An 18,888-nucleotide genomic window follows, 5' to 3' on the forward strand; every position below is an offset into this window, starting at 1 on the left:
TCCATTTTTGTGTCTATTTTATGGCCTCAAAGGTCCTTTCTGTCTCTAAATCTGTGATCTAAAGTCTGGCACATCTTTTGGTTATCTCTTAAAGAAGAATATAGGATAGTAGAAACAAATGGGTAAGAAACTGGGGTCAGAGAGGTAAGGGGCATGTACAGCAATACCTTGAAGACTTATTTTTTGATTAGTTTGATTAGTTTGGCATTTCTTTAAAAAAAAATCTCATTTTTGTGTCTACAAAGATCTAAATGAAGTATATGCAACAGCCTTCCAGTGTTTCCTATGTCAGTAACAATTAGGTAGCAAAGGACTAAGTCTAGTTCTGGGTGAAAGACAATCAACTTCTCAAGTCAAAGATTTAGGAAATCTAGATAAATTGCTGTTCTTAAAAATCTTGATGTTTTAAGGGGACTGCAGGCTCAAGGTGAGTCAGCACAGTGATATGATGGCTAAAAAAGTATTAAGAGAGGCAGAGCTACCAAGAATAGGGAGGAGATGGTCCCATTGTACTCTGCCCTCAACAGATCATGTGGAGTATTGGTTCAGTTCTGGGCATCATGATTTGAGAAGGACATTGACAAAATGGAGTGTCCACAGGAAGGCAACCAAGTGGTGAAAGGCCTTGAAGTCCGTGACACATTAAGGTGTGGTGAAGGACTTGGGTATGTTTAATCTAGAGAAAATAAGACTAAATGAGACATGTTAGCTGCCTTCAAGTTTTTGAAGGGCTCTCATGAGGAGGAAAGATTAAGTCTCGTACCATTTGACCTCAGAGGGCCAAACCACGAGCAACTGGTAGAAGTTGCAAAGAGAAAAATTTGGGATTAATGTCAAGAAAAATGTTATCATTCTGATGACTAGTGCTGACCAAAACTGGAATGATCTGTCTCCTGAGATGATGGCTTTTCCTTAGCTAGAGGTCGTCAAGCCGAGTATGGACAACTTTTCAGGTATGTTATAGTGGGGGTTCATTTGTATATGGCTTGGACTGCATAACCATAGAGATCTCTTCCTACTCTCAAATTCTGTGATTCTGATGCATTGTTCAGTCATTTCCAGTTGTGTCCAAGTCTTCCTGACCCCATTTGGGGTTTTCTTAGCAAAGATACTGAAGTGGTTTGCCATTTCCTTGTGTAGCTCATTTTATTCATGAAGGAAACTGAGGCAAACAGAGTTAAGTGACTTGTCCAGGGTCACATGAGGATAAGTGCCTGAGGCAAGATTTGAACTCAGGAAAATAAGTCTGATTCTAATGTAGTTACCCTTTAAGGGAGTGATAGCTCTTTTGGATAGGGTATGTCAACTGGGAAAAGCAGTTCCTGTTTCATTTCTTTGGTAGTTCATTCATCTGGAGCATAGGTCTGCTCAGAGTTCCAAGAAAAACGGTGAACTCTTAGTTCTGAGACAGTTGTTACTCATTTTGAACATGACGAGCAATATACTGGAGCAATATGAAAATTAAAGCTGTTCTGTACTTTGAGACAAAGGTAATTTATCTGACTATAGGCTGAAGATCAGAATTTAGTTACTAACTGTATGGTAAGATGGATTTGTTCACATAGAGGACTCAAAGTCTGAACCCATTAAGATAAGAGAGTGGCAAAAGGGCAGATTTCAGAACTTCATCATCTAAGCTTGAAGTTTGAAATGATGGATACTACAGTTGCTGTTGAGGAGTTCATCTGAGCAGAGTAACAGTTTAGAAACAGAGAATCAGAGAAGCTACCTAGCAAATTTACTAGTATTGAGGTATTAGTCCAGAAGAGTAGATCGTCTCAGCTTGGCAGTGAAAGCATTTGTCCAATATAGAAGTTATGGTTCTTAAAGAAACTTTATATGTCTTGAGACAGAGAGAAGATAACAAAGTTTATAGTTTCAAAGTTGTTAAGTTAGAATCTAAGCACGTGAGTTTTCCTCCCTTGTGTGCTTTCTTGGTGGGTTTCTGTGTATGTCTACTCTCCCTGACATAGACTGAGTGCATTAGTGGGAGTGTGACACAGCTGTATGTGTGTATTGTGATTTATTTATTACTACTACATTTGCTTTAATATATGAATATCTGTGATAATTCTTTTTCCTTATCATTAAGTAAATGGTTATGATTAGTACATAAATATGCCATTATTGTTGGTAGCTGCTGGTTTTGTATAAATAAAAGCATATCAGTAAGGGCTAAAGAGCTAAAAAGACTGAGAGAATTTGAGTGTAACAATGTAGGTAGTCCTTCTCTGGGAACCAAAACCTGCCAGTGACAGCATATTGGAATGAACAAGTCATCTCAAAGAGTCAGTAGGTATTCACATGTCCTGGGTGAGAGTTACGAAGCTCTACAGTATGGGTAGCCATACCATACGTGTTTACAACACTAACCTGTTTCCGCTGACCTCAGTGTGAGTCACATTTAGGGTTTGGAGAAGTAGAAATGAGATCGTACATAATTGTTTTTTAATATGAATTTATTTATTTTTAGTTTTCAACATTCACTTCCACAAATTTTCAAGTTCCAAATTTTCACCCCATCTCACCCCTCCCCCAACCCCAAGATGGTGTGCATTCTGAATACCCCTTCCCCAGTCTGTCCTCTGTTCTATCTCTCCCCCCCTTCTCTTATCCCCTTCCCCTTCTATTTTCCTATAGGGCAGGATAGACTTCTGTACCCCATTTCCTGTATTTCTTATTTCCCAGTAGCATGTGAAAACATTTTTTTAAACATATGTTTTTAAAACTTTAGGTTTCAAATTTTCTCTCTTCCTCCCTTCCCACCCACCCTCATTGAAAAGGCAAGCAACTCAATATAGGTTGTACACGTGCAGTTATGCAAAACACGTTCATAGTAGACATGTGAAAAACTAACTCTATTTCCCTTAATTCTATCCTGCCCTCCCATTTATTCTATTCTTTCCTTTGACCCTGTCCTTCTTCAGAAGTATTTACTTCTGATTACCCCCTTTCCCAATCTGCCCTCCTCTCTATCATCCCCCTGCTCTCTTTCCCCTTCTCCCCCTATTTTCCTGTAGGGTAAGACAGATTTCCATACCCAATTGAATATGTATGTTATTCCCTCCTTAAGCCAAATCCTATGAGAATAAGATTCACTCATTCCCTCTCACCTTCCCCTGTTTCCCTCCACTGTAAGAGACTTTTCTTTTCTGTTTTTTTTGTGAGATAATTTACCCCATTCTACCTCTCCCTTTCTTTTTCTCTGAGTATAATCCTCTCTCATCCCTTAATTTTATTCTCCAGATATTACCCCTTAATCTTCAACTCACCTCTATCTCTATCTATCTATCTATCTATCTATCTATCTATCCATACATATATTTTTTTCCTCCAACTACCCTAATACTGACAAAGGTCTCATGAGTTATAAATATCATCTTTCCATGCAGGAATGTAAACAGTTCAATCTTAATAAGTCTCTTATGATTTCTCTTTCCTGTTTACCTCTTCATGTTCCACTGGAGTCCTGTATTTGAAAGTCAAATTTTCTATTCAGCTCTGGTCTTTTCATCAGGAATGCTTGAAAGTCCTCTATTTCACTGAATGACCATTTTTCCCCTGAAGGATTATACTCAGTTTTGCTGGTAGGTGGATTCTTGGTTGTAATCCTATCTCCTTTGCCCTCCGGAATATTATATTCCATGCCCCGTGGTCCTTTAATGTAGAAGCTGCTAAATCTTGTGTTATCCTGATTGTGTTTCCACAGTACTTGAATTGTTTCCTTCTGGCAGCTTGTAATATTTTCTCCTTGACCTGGGAACTCTGGAATTTGGCTATATATTCCTAGGAGTTTTCCTTTGGGGATCTCTTTCAGGAGGAGATCTGTGGATTCTTTCAATTTCTATTTTGCCCTCTGGTTCTAAAATATCAGGGCAGTTTTCCTTGATAATTTCTTGAAAGATGATGTCTAGGCTGTTTTTTTGATCATGGCTTTCAGATAGTCCAATAATTTTTAAATTTCTCTCTCCTGGATCTATTTTCCAGGTCAGTTGTTTTTCCAATGAGATATTTCACATTGTTTTCTAATTTTTCATTCTTTTGGATTTGTTTTACAGTGTCTTGATTTCTCATAAAGTCACTAGCTTCCAATTGCTCTATTCTAATTTTTAAGGAAGTATTTTCTTCAGTAATCTTTTGGCCTTCCTTTACTGTTTGGCCAATTTTTCTTTTTAGGGCATTCTTCTCCTCATTGGCTTTTTGGACCTCTTTTGCCATTTGGGTTAGGCTATTTTTTAAGGTGTTATTTTCTTCAGTATTTTTTTGGGTCTGTTGACTTGTTTTTCATGATTTTCTTGCATCACTTTCATTTCTCTTCCCAGTTTTTCCTCTACTTCCCTTACTTGCTTCTCAAAATCCCTTTTGAGCTCTTCCAAGGCCTGGGACTGATTCATATTTTTCTTGGAGGCTTTGGATGTAGGGACTTTGACTTTGTTGTCTTCTTCTGGTTGTATAGTTTGATCTTCTTTTTCACCAAAGTAAGATAATATAGTCTGACTCTTTTTTCACTGCTTGCTCATGATCCCAGCCAATTACTTGAGTTTTAAACTCTTTGTTAAGGTACGAGTCTGCTTCCAATGTGGAGAATGTACTGTCCCAGGCTTCAGGGGTTTGTGTAGCTGTTTTCAGAGATACTTGTAGGGACCTGTAAATTTTCAATTCTTCCAAGGTGGTATGATAAGAGGCGAGGTGTTTACTCTTTTCCTGGTCTGTTACCACAAGTACTCCTTTCTGTCCTGTAACTGTGGGAGGGGTTCCTCTCCACAGCCACTACAAGCTCTAACACGCCAGCGCTCCTCACCCCAGTACCACCGCCCAGAACTGTGACCCAGATCCAAACACAGGCAAAGCAAGAGATTCCTGCCTCAGCACTGGCAGAGAGATCCCTGCAATCCCTCTCTGATCAGTCACTGGATTCCCCCTCAGTCTGTGGGGCAGCAGCTCAGGAAGCAGCTGCCCCCTCATCCCCCAAGGCCACACTCTTGGGGAATGGAGCTGAGACCTTGCCTTCCTGTCTCAGCACCACAGAAACAGACTTTTCCCACTGACCTTCTAAGTTGTCTTTGGCATTGATGTATTGAGGAGTCTGGAAACCTCCACAGCTGCCTGAGATTCAGTCCTCTGAGGCCTGCTCCAGGTTCGCTGCAGCCTGCGTGCCCATGCCATGCTGTGCTGTGCGCCCACACCCAGCGTGATATACCTTTCTGATCAAACATCCTAGTTGTCTTGGGTTGGAAATTTGTTTCACTCTGTCTTTTTGTGGGTTCTGCTGCTTCAGAATTTGTTTAGAGCCATTTTTTATGAGTATTTGGAGGGGTTTGGGGGAGAGCTCAAGTAAGTCACTGCTTTCACTCCACCATCTTGGCTCTGCCCCCTGGTACCTAATTGTTTTAAAGGGCTTTAAAGGGAAGGGGTAGACAATATAGTTTCAAATGTTTTCCTCTGGAAAGAAATTAATTGCAGTATGAGATATTAAACTGACACCACCTTAATGAGGAAATCACCTTCTGGTTCCTAGGTTGAGTGAACACAGGGAAAGATAGACAGTGTCCCTATATAACTGGTAGAATGGGTGAGTTCCATGGTATAAGTACTCATACTTTATGGAGCTTATTAAATAACTATGTAGAGATCTTTGCTAAAGGCCACTGTGTCCCACACACTGCTATGTGTTTACCAAAATACTGTGTCAATAAAGTGAGAGTCCTTCTCTGTTGCAGCTAAGTAAAGTTATATGAGCAATTCCTTGTGCTTCTGTAGTAACTACTGAAGGTTGTTTGAAAAGATGACTCTCCAAATTTAAAACTCAAAGTTTTAAACATGGATGTTAAAAATTGTTTTTACATGCAACTGGGAAATAAGATATACAGGCAATGGAGTATAGAAAATCTATCTAAGTTGTCTTTGGAAATAGAAGGGGAAAAGGATAAGAGCAGGGGAGGAGGTGATAGAAAGGAGAGCAGACTAGGGGAAGGGGTATTCAAAATGCATACCATCTTGGGGTGGGGGAGGGATGAGATGGGGAGAAAATTTGGAACTCAAAATCTTGTGGAAGTGAATGTTGAAAACTAAAACTAAATAAATTAATTAATTTAAAAAATGATTCTAGAGGAGAATCAAAGTTTGCTGCCCCAGGAGCCTGGGATTCTTAGAAAAGAAAAGAAAAGATGACTCTCCACACTCTTGGTCAGCTCAGTATCGGATATGGATTATTGAGGCCATCAATCAGATTTCCTCACACAGTACCGTCATCACCACTGGGCTATTTATACAAGGTATGATGGGAAAACTCCCATGATGTTTATACTGCAAGCTCCTTGAGGACAGGGACTGTCTTTTGCCTCTTTTTGTATCCCCAGAGCCTAGCACAGTGCCTGGCACATAATAAGCACTTAATAGATGTTTACTGGTTGAATGATGCTCAGGCCGATAGATGGCTCTACCAGCCATCAAGGGCATTGATACTGCTCCTCCTGCCACTGAGAAATGGATAAGAAGTGAGCATTATACCAGCAAGGCACCAGGCAAAGGCTAGGTTGCTCTCTGGAGTAATCCAACTTCAAAAGTTAACAGTCTCTTTTCATATAGCTTCCTATAAGGGGCTCTGTCTTGCAAATTCTCTGAATCTTGTTTCTCAAACTCCCCTAAGAATACTTTAATTCTTATTAATGCTCCACAGGAAGGTGATTAAATAGCATTGCCTTGTAGGAGAAAAAGTCTATAACTCAAGAAAATGTGACAGCCATCTTGTCCCGTAACCTTGAGCATCCTATCTATTAACACACAGGCACACGTGAAGCTTAGCACACGTGGAAGGGCTTTTTGGTTTAGCATTGACAATTCTTTTAAAACTTGAAAAGTCTGACAGTTCCCAAAATGGCGACTGCATGCACAAAGAGTGCTAGCATGGGAAGACTTAAGTAGATCAGTTTAAACAAAGCAGTGCTCTCGTTAGCATTAATAATGCTGGTCATGTGGCATTTTTTTCCTCCCCTCTGAATATGTTCTCCAATAGAGGACTTCATGCTCTTAAAAACAGTAATTTTTGTCACAATGGTAATTACTTTAATTGGGCTTCTTTAAAGGTAGATCTTTCTCACCCGCCTCCTCTTAAGAAGTGAATCATGTTCTGATATACTGAGTTACTCGGAATCAATGTGGTATTATTTCTCCTTTATGTCTATTAATGGGCTTTGTAGGAGGGGAGACAAAAATTTTCAAAACTTGCTATTTTATTTCAACTTCAGATAATTGCAAGTAATTTTCCTTTGTTTCCAGGTAATGGCAGATAACCAGCTTTACCTATAGAAAGAAATACCTGTTGTGTAGTATAGTTTTCTATTTGTTATGTAGTTTACCTGAAATTAGGACTCTTAAGATATTACTAGGATTCAATTTGACACCAAAAAGTCTTTTTTTATACCCCAGGAAAATCGGTTTGACTGTCAATTTTTTTTTAGAGAAGTGGTAGTTATTAAATGGAATGAGCTACTTGGGGAGAAGAAGGAAGTTCCTAGACAATGCCAATTTCTTAGAAGATTTCTGGAGAGAAGACGGATTCTTGGACTAAGCAGGAGCCAGAATTGAGGAGCTTCAGGAGAGCGGGATATAGTCCAAAGCAACATTTGCCAAACCTATTTGATATGGTATACTATGACCTTTAAGTAGGTTTAAGCAGGATAAGTAGGTTAATTGGGTTTGTGGCTGGGTTGGAGAGGCAGGGTTGGAACCCCAATAGTGACTTTGTTGGCACTGGAAACTGCAGATAAGGTAAACTTCCTCTACCAATTCAGTTCTACAACTTAGACTTACCGAGAGTTGCCTGGGGTCATTAAGAGGATGTGTGGCTTATCCAGAGTCCAGTGGAAAAGACAGGACTTAAACCCTGGTCTTCCTGACTCTGATGTATACTCCTTGCAACTGGGGACATTTCCTTCCTTGTGTTTGTATTCCTAGTATATGGCATATAGAAGGAGCTTAATAAGTAGCTGTTGATTGACATGCCATGCTGCCTTGACAAGTATATTAATATAACCACAGATGATAGTAGAGGAAGCCTGGGGATGTCGAAAAAGTGCTGGTGAAAGACCACTCCGGGTCTAGGTGTGGAGGCTCAAAACTTAGCCCAGTTCCCACCATAGCATTGGTCCTGATGAGTCCAGTCCTGAGGCAGCTCAACTGCCAAATCTGGATCCTTCTGCTAGTCTGGGGTCCTGAAGGTCCATCTTGAAGATTGCTCCTTGAGGCATTGGTGTTATGCTGGCCAAAAACCTGGCCTGGATTCCTATGCCAGGCAGCTAGGTGACACAGTGGATAAAGCACTGGGTTGGGAGTCAGAAAGTCAGAAAGAAAGATTCAAATCCAACCTCAGACACTTATTAGACATGTGACCCTGGGCAAGTCACTTAACCTGTGTCTGCCTTAGCTTCCTCAACTGTGAAATGGGGGTCGTAATAGTACATCCCTCTAAGGACTGTTGTGAGGACCAAATAAGACAACGTAAAGTTCTTAGCACAGTGCCTGGCACGTAGTAGGTGCTTAATAAATGCATCTTTCCTTCCTTCTTCCTGGATTTCTGTAGCTTGCCCTCTTGTGGTCAGAGACTCCATTCCCTGCACCCAGGATGGAAAAGAACGAAAAGACGAAGGAGGCCCTATTCCTTGGGGGCCGCATGGCCTCAGAGGGAGGTGTTTGTATTTCCTCATGGCCTCTCACTGGATGCTGAAGACAATGAGGCGAAGCTGACAGTCTTTTGTAAGAGAAACAGACAGTTCCTGCTCTACAGACAATCGCAAAGGTCTCCTCTCAACCACTAACTAGTGGCTAGCCAAGCAGAACCCTTAGAGATACTTGATCCCACAGGATCCTCCCAGAAACACGTCCCTAGTGTCTCACCCACGGAGAAATGCTAGCTGCTCCTTACCCTGCTCCACGCAGAGAACCTGTCCTGCCTTGGACCTCTGTCACATTTGTGGACAGGATTATTTTAAATATTTTGTCCGTGTGCTCGTGGAGATGTATTCAAATCTAGATGGCCATTTTGCTCTGCTTAAATGCTAGTGGTGAGATTCGTAATGGAGAGAGGACAAACAGAAAGGGAAGCAGATTTCAGTGTTCACATACATGCAGCTACGGTCATCTTACTAAAAAGGCATCTTCCACCTAGAAGACAATGGGGAGCTGCAACCAGAAGTCTGGAGGGCTGGAGCATCTGCGGATATTGAGCCTTCTTCTACCACATGGTTGGGAGCAGTGTTTTTCTATTGACTGTGCATCCAGAACTGTCAGTGACTTTAAAACCCCCTGATAAAACACTTTCCAAGGCTTCTGAGGGAAGAAGTGACTCCTCCCCACATGCCATGCAGTAAAAGGGAAGTAAAGGCCTAGAATCTCTTTTCCCTCCTGAGGCCATGTGGCTGTGAGAAATAGGCCTGGCTCTTTGACCCTTTCATTCCATTTCATTTTTCTGTTTTAGGTGCAGAGACTGGAGTCACTGGTCCAGCCTGGAAGCTGGGATCCAGGAATCTAGCATCTGGGCTAGGTGCTGCAATTAGCCCTGCAAGGGTCCCAAGAGTTCAGCTTAGCAGCTGGCAATGCTAGCATTGGTCATGAGCTGGTAGGATCGATGCTGTATGGAAACTGAGCTCAAATGTGAGCCCAATCCTTCCCCCCCCTCCCCAGAGACCTGAGGTTTACAATGCACCCATGGGTAGGGAAAATGTTTGTATGCTTGTTCTTGCTATATCTTCGAAGTAAACATCCCATTGTAAAAGCTAATTCCATGTTCAGTGATCATATGGAACTGGGGTGCTAGCCACTGGGCTCCTAAAATTGGGGGAACACAGCTGGTGGCAGATTGAGTTGATAATAGAGAAGAGAGGTTCCCCAATTTAAGGGAGGCAGGAGGGGAATGCCTTAGGCCTGGCCTGGAGAAAGTGGGGCCAGAGCAACCATGATACTGGAAGTATCAAGGTTTTAGAAACCAATTTGGCATTGCCAAGCCAAATTAGCCGGGCGTTTGAGCTGCATATTTAATTAAGGAGCGTCAGAGGGAAAAAGACAAGAGTAGATGGAGTCACATTCCTCCTGCTGATAAGAGTCCCCACACTTCAATTAAACTTCTGCTATCAAATTTCAGGCAGCTGTCATTTTGGGTGGAGTGAGCTCAACTAGTCTGGTTTACTGGCCATCAGTTGTTTGTTGAAAAAAAAAAACGAAAACAACAAAAAAACACTGCTCAAGTGCAGTCGTTCCTAATCCCCTCTGGCTGCTGGAGCCTTCCCCAGCAAAATTACCTTGTATTTATGTTGTCTACATTTTGTATCTGCTATACAGCATAGTGCAGTGGTGGATAGAGAATTAACCTCAGAGCCAAGAAGACCTGGACTCAGGTCCCTCCTCTGACACATACTAGCTGTTTAACCAACCCTTTCCCCTTCTCCCAGCCAGTACAAGACGGTCAACTGAAATATCAACTCCATGAAGAGTGACTCAGTCTGGATACTCTACACTCACTCTCAGTTGCCTCTCCATCTCATTGGAGGGCAGGAGTGTGGAGCACTAACTCTTCCCAAAGCCTTCCTTTATAAAGGGCTCATAACCTTCTCAGCAACTCCTTTTTCCATTAGCAGATCTGCTTGGCTCCTTAGAACCACATCCTCCCTCACTCAACTAGTCCCCTTTTTATCTCTCTTTTTGTACATTGTCTTCTCCCATTAGATTGTAAGCTCCCTGAGGGCAGAGACTTTCTCTTTTCCTTATTTGTATTCCAACCACTTAGCACAAGCTCCCAGTACTTAGTATGCACTTAATAAATGTTTATTGAATAAAATTGGTCTTGGGCAAGTCACTTAACCCCTCTAGGCTACTAGCAGTCAGTCAGCTGCACAGCCCAGGCTGCCTGACATAGGTAAAGGGAGTCCTCTCCGGGGAAGAAATCACAGGTCTAGTCCCTATCCCTAATCCTTACATACGTAAATGTTGTCTTCTCTTAAAGAATATAAGTTTCTTAAAGGTAGAGATGGCTTCACTTTTGTCTTTGTCTCTCCAATGCCTGGCGGAGTGCCTGGCATACTGTGGGTGCTTATCACATTCTATTTGGTTGATTGTTGCCCTCTAGCTCTGCCACCATCCAAGTTACCTTCCTCTGTAGGCAGGTCATCCAATTTGCCAATGTCCTAATGTGAACACTAGAAATAAATTATTTTCAGCTGTGATTTTGTGAAGACAGAAGTCAGTGGTACAATCACTTGCCTAGTCCTGGACGCTTTGCCTCTCTAGGTTATTGCAGCCTAATATTATACAAATTTTGCTTTTGTGAGGCTACCAGGGTCACACTGTTGATCCATATTGACTGTTCAGTCCATGAAAAACTCTAGTTCTTCACAGGAGCTATTATCTGTTATTTTGTTCTTGTGCAATTGAATTTTTCAGCTCAATCAGCTTAATCAACTAGCATTTACTCGCCTACTATGTGCCAGGCATGGTACAAAGTGTTGGAAATACAAAGTGGCACCCAAAACAGTGCCTGCTCTTGCTTGTCTCTATATTTCCTATGCTGTTCATCCTTACACACTTTGTAGTTATTAAAATGTGATTGCTGCCCCATTTCTCACTGTCAATTGTGGTCTTTCCCAGTGAGTACCTGAAGAACTGGGCATGCCTGCCCCTATTTCCTAATTAATTATCAATTCACATATTTTCTCAATCAACAGATACTAATAGTACAACTCCAGGGAAGCTAGGTGGCACAGCGGATGAAAAGAGGGGATACAGAGGCAAATGACATGAGGATAAGGCAGGAAATGGACAGTGGAGGTGGGCAAAGCAGCATGAGGAAGAAAGATGGGGGGGATGAGTCACTTAGATAACAGCAAATTAGGTTCGGGAGCGCTCAAGCAGCAAGGACCTTGAGGAGATGGAAGAGTGCTGCGGGGGGACGGGACAGGAGTTTGAAGCCTAAATAGGGTTTTTTTTGAGAGGAAAACAGATCAACTCCTATCTGTGCCACCTTGGGGTTAGTTCATTAACAGATCTAAAGCATCTCAAAATTATCAGTAAGACTTTATTGCCTCTTTGTACTGGCTGCCTATAAAACTTACTAGACTGACTAGAAGGAGGTGGTAGTGGTGGTGTCAGGAGGACCAGAATAAGATAAAATTGTAACACAACATGTAACAACAAAAAGAAGTAATATTTAAATTAATTTGTATTTTATTAATCACAACATCTGTGCACATTTTAAGAGGAATGATAAATCTATTTGCAAGAAATATTCTTTATGTAATCTATAGTAGTATGTTTGCTTATTTATTATACTGAATCACTTAATGAAAGAACTCCATTCTGTTAAATGATTTTTGAGCCTCTCCTGCCCCGAGCCCTCCAGGATCTCCAGAGATCTGTGGCCCACAGGTTGGGAAACATAGTATATCACTCCGATTTATGCGTTCTAGGTTTCAACCAAACTGGACTACTTGCTTTTCTTTGAATCTAGTACTCCATCGCCCACTTCTGTTCCTTTGTATAGGCTGTCCTCTATGTCAGACATGCCCTCCCTCCTCACCTTTAGATCCCCAATTTTTTAGCTTCCTTGAAGTTTCATGTCATGTCCCTTCTCCCATAGGAGTCCTTTCCTAACACCCTTAGTTGTTGGTGCTCATTTCCTCCTCTTTAATTTGCCATGTGTTCTGGATGGACACAGGCCAGGACCCTGAAAGTCTAGGTTCTATTTGGGAGCAAAATGAGATACTTGTAAGTCATTCAACAGCTAACAAAAAGAGATTTACTTAGCCATAATAAGAGAAGGCTATTGAACAAGGATAGACACCGGTGACACCTTGAATTGATTCAGCTGAGTGTCATTCCCTTGCCTGAGTGACCAGTTATGATATACCAGCTAAACACCAGAACCTCTCCAGCTCCTCATGGCTGCTTTGTTTTCAGGCAAAGAAGTGACACCAATAGTTCCCCGAGCCAGCCAAGACTCAAGGAAGGTCTCAATACCTTCTAAGGAAAAACTAGCCTAACTTACATGGAGGGAAGGGTTAGGATATTACTTCTGTCATACCTCGTACATGTTTGTTTATGTATTATATGCCCATGATCTAATTCCTTCAGGACAGGAACTGTTTTCTGTGTTTGTTGGTTTATCTCCAGTGCTTTATGCATAATAGGTGCTTAACTGTTGTTGAATTGATTTGAACACAGTAATTCTACCCTCAAGAGCTGATCTATATGGTAAAATGCTTTTAAGCCCAAAGACGGGTAGTGGAAATATTAGAGAAGTGGATGGGCATCTGAAGATCCAGATTACAGTCTCCATGCTTCCTCTTAAGTAAACATGAGACTGTAGCTAATTAATTTCCACTTCTTGGCATCTCAGTTTGTAGAATCAAAGTATCATAGGTTTAGAGCTGGAAGGTCTAAACCTCAGAGGTCACCTAGCCAGACCCCTTCATTTTACAGATGAAGAAACTGAGGCACTGAAAGTTTATGCCACATGCAGGTTAACAAGTGGCAGAAGTAATATTTGAACATGAGTTCCCGAATCTAAAACCAGTGATTTTCATTGTACCTTTAATTTCCTTATCTGTAAAAATGAGAAGCTTGTATTAAACAATCCTAAGGGTCCCTTCTAGTTAAAAAAGGCTACAATTATAAAAGCAAAGCAGGACAAGATGAGGCTTAGATTAATCTGTTTCTGTTAATTTTCTTTGCATTTGAATTTTTTGAGCCTCCCATGGTTTTTTCCCCCCTTTTGATACTTCCATTTCCTGCAGCTCAAAAGAGAGAAGAGGGAACAAGTTCTATTGAGTAGGCCAATCTCAGGCTTGCTTTTAGCAGCACCCACTGCCTAGGTTTTGAGCTCTTTGCCATAGGCATTTTAGTATACTCTTTTCAGGCCATATGGCCTGATATATGTGAAGCACCTAATTTGAAAGCCTTGACCCTAAGAAGAAAAAAAAAATGTGTACATCCCAAAAAGAGAAAAAAAGAAGATAGGTTTAGAGCTGGATGAAAGGAACCCTTAAGAAGATAGGTTTAGAGCTGGATGAAAGGAACCCTTTCATTTGTATAGATGTGGGACTGAGGACCGGCGAGATTGAGTGTGTCTTCCTCCAGATCACACGGGTCTTGAGTCGGATTTCAGCCCAGATCCTCTGCCTCTCTCTCTGTAGAACAACTTCACATGCTATAATTCTGTTACAAATTATCCCTGAACTTACACTCACAAAGCCTTAGGATGCAGAATCTTTTGAAGGGAACTAAGTGGATACCGTGTGTATTTCAAATAGTCATGTCAAGGTCCAGTAAAAGGAAGTGAATCATTCTGCCTGACTTTCAGAACCTCATTGCAGCTCTTTACAGCCTCAACTCAGGGATCTATGGGGAAAAGAATGTTTTTAAACTGAGGACAAAGCTTTGTAGCTGTAGCTTTCTTGGTAGAGAAATTTCGCTTTCTGTGCCAGGCCCTCCAAATGTAAAGCATTCACCCGTACATACATCACTGAATGCCAAGGCTGAACAAGTGGTTGTCTTTTCCCTAAGCACTTTATTCAGCTGCTGAATTTAAGCCGGGTAATTCAGGCCATTGTAAGTCGGCATCCCCAGATGCTAATGGCTGCCTGCTAGCCCTTAGAGTATGTTGTCCATGAGCCTTCAGGGTAGTTCATCACTGCAGCTATTTGGTTTACCAATAATTGCATTGATTTTGTGCTGTAACATGCCTGGCAAGGAGTCTCTGGCTGGTTCTTTGAAAAATCCTCTCTGGTTTTTTTTTTTCTTGAAAAGTAAGGAAACAGGGCTAGGGACTTGCTCCTCACTCCTGCAAAATTCCACTCTCCCTCTTTTCCCTTAAGTTTCTGTTGATTTCAAAGGCTCATAGCCTCTTCCAGTGACAGCCCTTTAAGTACCTGAGGAGTGCTCTCATGCTCCCACCTGTTCTCTGTTCCAGGCTAAAGATCTCCAGTTCCTTCAATCAGTCGTCATGTGGCCTAATCAAGGCCCTTCACCGTCCCAATTAACCTTCCTCTGGGTTTAAACTCCCCAGTTTCTCAATGTCCTATTTAAAATTAGGAGCCAAGAACTAAGAATGTCCTCCAGATGGGATCTGACCAACACAGAATACAGCACATCTCTTTATGACCTCTTATAATGAATCCTAAGATCACATTAACTGTCCACTTACATGTAGTTTCACCTGCTAAAACCTCCAGGTCTTTTTTTCAAACTGTTGCTTAACCATGCCTTCCCCATCTTGTACTTACGAAGCCATGTGTAAGAGGTAGAAGTAATTAAGGATTCCCTGATGAATTTGCTGAGTTTCCCCAGTTTACCTGATGAGACTATAAAGCATGTATTTGGGTGGGGAGGAAGAAATCTGAGGGACATCTTTTTATAAAGTACTGAGAGGGCTCAGTGAATTTCTGTGACTGCTTGACAGATTCAGGAGAATAGATTTGTAGAACTAGTTATTTCTATGGTTTAAAGCAAGCCAACAAACCAGCTTTTTTTTCACTGTCTTCTGAACTCCTTCACCTTTACCCTTGTGCCTTCTGGAAGATGATGGGGAGAGCAAGAAGAGTTCTTCCCACTTTCCTGGGAACAGTTAAAGACTATTTGCAGCACAAATTGAATTCTTTTTCCAGGTGTCTTGAGAGGGGAGTTATGGGACCTCAAGTTCTTGACTATCATCTGTGTTTCAGTTTCCTTTTATGGGAAAAGATCAGAGACTGAGAGCCTGAGAGTGGACTTCTCCATGTCAAGAGAGGACAGCAATTGAGACAAATGGAATTTTCCTGTGGAACCACATAGCAAAAAAGTGACATGTGCTGGTTGGTATGTGTGATCTAAATCCTGGCATTCCCAAGCACAAGAGGTTAGTGATTAGACCTTTGGGAGTTTTTAACCTGGAGTCTGTGAATTTGCTGTTTTAAGTATTTGATAATTGTATTTCAATATAATTAGTTTCTTTGTAATCTTATGTATTTTATCTTGTGTATTTAAAAATGTTGTTTTAATAAGGGGCCTATAAGCTTTACTAGATAGACAAATGGATCCATGACACAGGAACGCAAGTGCTGAGAGCTCTTTTTCTAGGCAGAAAAGGGGATTTCTTGAAGAGGGTCATCTCCATCCTTGTTGAGTAGCGTCCTACCTGGAAAGCAAAGCCGGTAGGTTATTCAGACAGAGGCCTTTCTAAAAGGAGAAGAATTGTTTATTCAGCAGTCCATAAAGTGTGTTTATTTTCTAAGGAAGTGATACATGGGAACCACTCTGTAGGCATGAGCTTTGTTGAGGCTGTAGAGGACTCGGGGTGGGGGAAGAGGAACTCGTCAGGATGTCAAAGGGTTGTCCCAATAGCAAGCCCAATTTCAGTTCTTTTCCGGGGGGAGCTAATAGCCAATTTGAGCCTGAGCCTTGGGTGTGTTTCTGTATCTTTTTATGGTCCCCAGGAGTCCTTTGTGTCATCTGCATTTTCTATGAGGTGAAACGAAGTTTGTCCCATAAGTGATTTGCATTGTGCTACCTTAATTTCTTAAGCTAGGGATCCTCTTACCCCCAGTCAGGGAAATATGGGGGGGGGGAAACCTATTTATTGTTGTTGTTTAGTCATTTCAGTCGTGTCCTAGTCTTCATGGCCCCATTTTTTTTTTTGCAAAGATACTGAAGTAGTTTGCCATTCCCTTCCCTTCTCCAGCAGACACAAACTTACCCAATCTTTATTTCTGAGATTTCCAGTAGAATCTGCAGGTGGAGGCAATGAACCTGAGGGGACAAACTTACCCTTGTGGTGAGGTGCCCAAATCTGATGCAGAACTGAGGGGGCTCTGGGGTCATAAGCTACACAAAAACTTGGTATTTAGCCCTACTACGTTTCATCTTTGTCTGTCATGCCTCATGTTCCAGCCTGTTGGGCTCTTTTTGAATCCTCTTCTCCTGTGTGTTAGCTATCTGTCTCAGACTTGTGTTAACAGCTTTTGTGGGTATAGCACTTGAAGGTTTTACAAAGCACTTTACATATGTTATCTCATTTGATTCCCATGAGAGCCCTATGACAACCCTGTTATATAGGTGCTATTATTATGCCTATTTTATAGATGAGGAAACTGAGGCAGAAAAAGGTAAAGTGACTTGTCCAGGGTTGCACAGCTAGTAAGTATCTGAGGTAAGATTTGACTCAGGTCTTTTCTGACTCTGTATACTGCACCACCTAGTGGCTCCACTCATTTATATTATCTGGAAATGTAAGCAAGTCATCTCTCACTTTATTCAAATACTGTGTTTATTAAAAATATTTGACACACAGGGCATAGATTCTACTTCACTCTGTCTTTCAATCCTACTCCCTCTATATCCAATCAATTGCTAAGTCACATTGTTTCAACCTCCAGAACAGCTCTAGTGTATGTCCCCTTCTGTCCTCTGACACTACCACCCAGTTGCAGGCTCTTATATCACCTCAGCCTAGGCAACTGAAATAGCCTTCAGGGCTGGTCTCACTGCCACTCAAGTCTCCCCACTCCACTCCATCCTCCCCTCAGCTGTCAAAATCATCTTCCTAAAGCAGGAGTCTGACCATAGTGTCACCATCCTCCCTTCCCCATTCCAATAAACTCCACTGGTTCCAGGATCAAATAGAAAATCTCTTTTGGCTGTTAAAGCCCTTCCTAACTTGGCTTCTTTCTTCCTTTCCAAGCTTCTTATACCTTCCTTACTTCCCTCCATATATTCTGGGATGCAGTGACACTAGTCCCCTGGTTATTATTTGCATAAGACCCCCCAGCTCCCAGTTGGAACCTTTGCCTGGAGTCTTCTACCTTCTCATCTCTGCCTCCTGTTTTCTCTGAGGCTCAGATAAAGGTCCATTTTCTGCAAGAAGCCTTTCTTGGTCTTGAATCTTAGTGCTTTTCTTCTTCTGAGATTGCCTCCAGTCTCTCCTCCCTATATCTTGCTTGTTCATAGATAGTTGCATATTCTCTCCCCTGTTTGACCATGAGCTTCTTGAAAGCAGGAACTGTTTTTTGTTTTTGGGCTTTGAAGTTATGGATATTCTATGGGAAGCTATAAGGCAATCAGTTATGATGACCTTTCCAGGAGCAAAAGTAGTGCTGATTTGATTACTGTTCCCAGAACAAAAGATGGAAGTGGGGTGGGATGAGGGAGGAAGAAGAGGATGCATGTGGATGAGGGTTTATGCCCTTGGTAGCAGGGCAAATAGCAACGTGTTCTGGTTGGTCCTTGTTTCCTGGATGATAGTTGATATAATATGAAGCATTCTCTGAGGACACTTCCAAGTCCATCAAATTGTGCTGTGGTCTAGCGCACATCTCTCCAGCTTTTCCACAAGAATAACATGAGAAACTTTGTTGTCCAACTTTTGGAATTTTTTTGGCAAAGATACTAGAGTGGTTAGCCATTTCCTTTGCCAGCTCACTTTACAGATGGGGAAACTGAGGTAAACAGAATTAAGCAACTTGCTCAGAGTCACAGCTAGCAAGTGTCTAAGGCTGGATTTGAGCTTGGGCCTTCCTGACTCCAGTTCCAGAGATCTACTTTGCTGCCCAGCTGCACTATGAGAAACTTTATCCGAGCTGTATATAAGCTGTGGACATAATGAGTACTTTATTTGATTAATTTGCTTTTTTTCTAATGTCAATTAAAGCAATTTCATTTCTGTTCAACTAATATGTTTAAAACTACCACCACCATTACCTCTTCTTAGGGAGGCCTAGAATTAGGTCAGACATGATTCCAGTCTTTATGACACTTCCAGTGCAGTAGGGGAATAATAAATACTGCAACACATGATATTGCAGGAGAAATGCAAAGCAAAGGATTATGGTAAGTCTGGGGGATGGAAAAACTGGGGAATGCTTAGAAGGT

General features: G+C 41.6%; 1 long non-coding RNA gene across 1 annotated transcript; it reads left to right on the forward strand.

Moving 5' to 3' along the window:
- Positions 1-6,054: 6,054 nt before the first annotated feature.
- Positions 6,055-11,803, forward strand: LOC144457494 (uncharacterized). Its single transcript, XR_013486831.1, has 3 exons — positions 6,055-6,275; positions 7,461-7,646; positions 8,582-11,803. It is a non-coding gene; the product is annotated as an uncharacterized LOC144457494 (long non-coding RNA).
- Positions 11,804-18,888: the final 7,085 nt, after the last annotated feature.

Source organism: Phascolarctos cinereus, unplaced genomic scaffold (genome assembly GCF_003287225.1).
Source record: "Phascolarctos cinereus isolate Bilbo 61053 unplaced genomic scaffold, phaCin_HiC Scaffold_1;HRSCAF=81, whole genome shotgun sequence".
NCBI lineage: Eukaryota > Metazoa > Chordata > Mammalia > Diprotodontia > Phascolarctidae > Phascolarctos > Phascolarctos cinereus.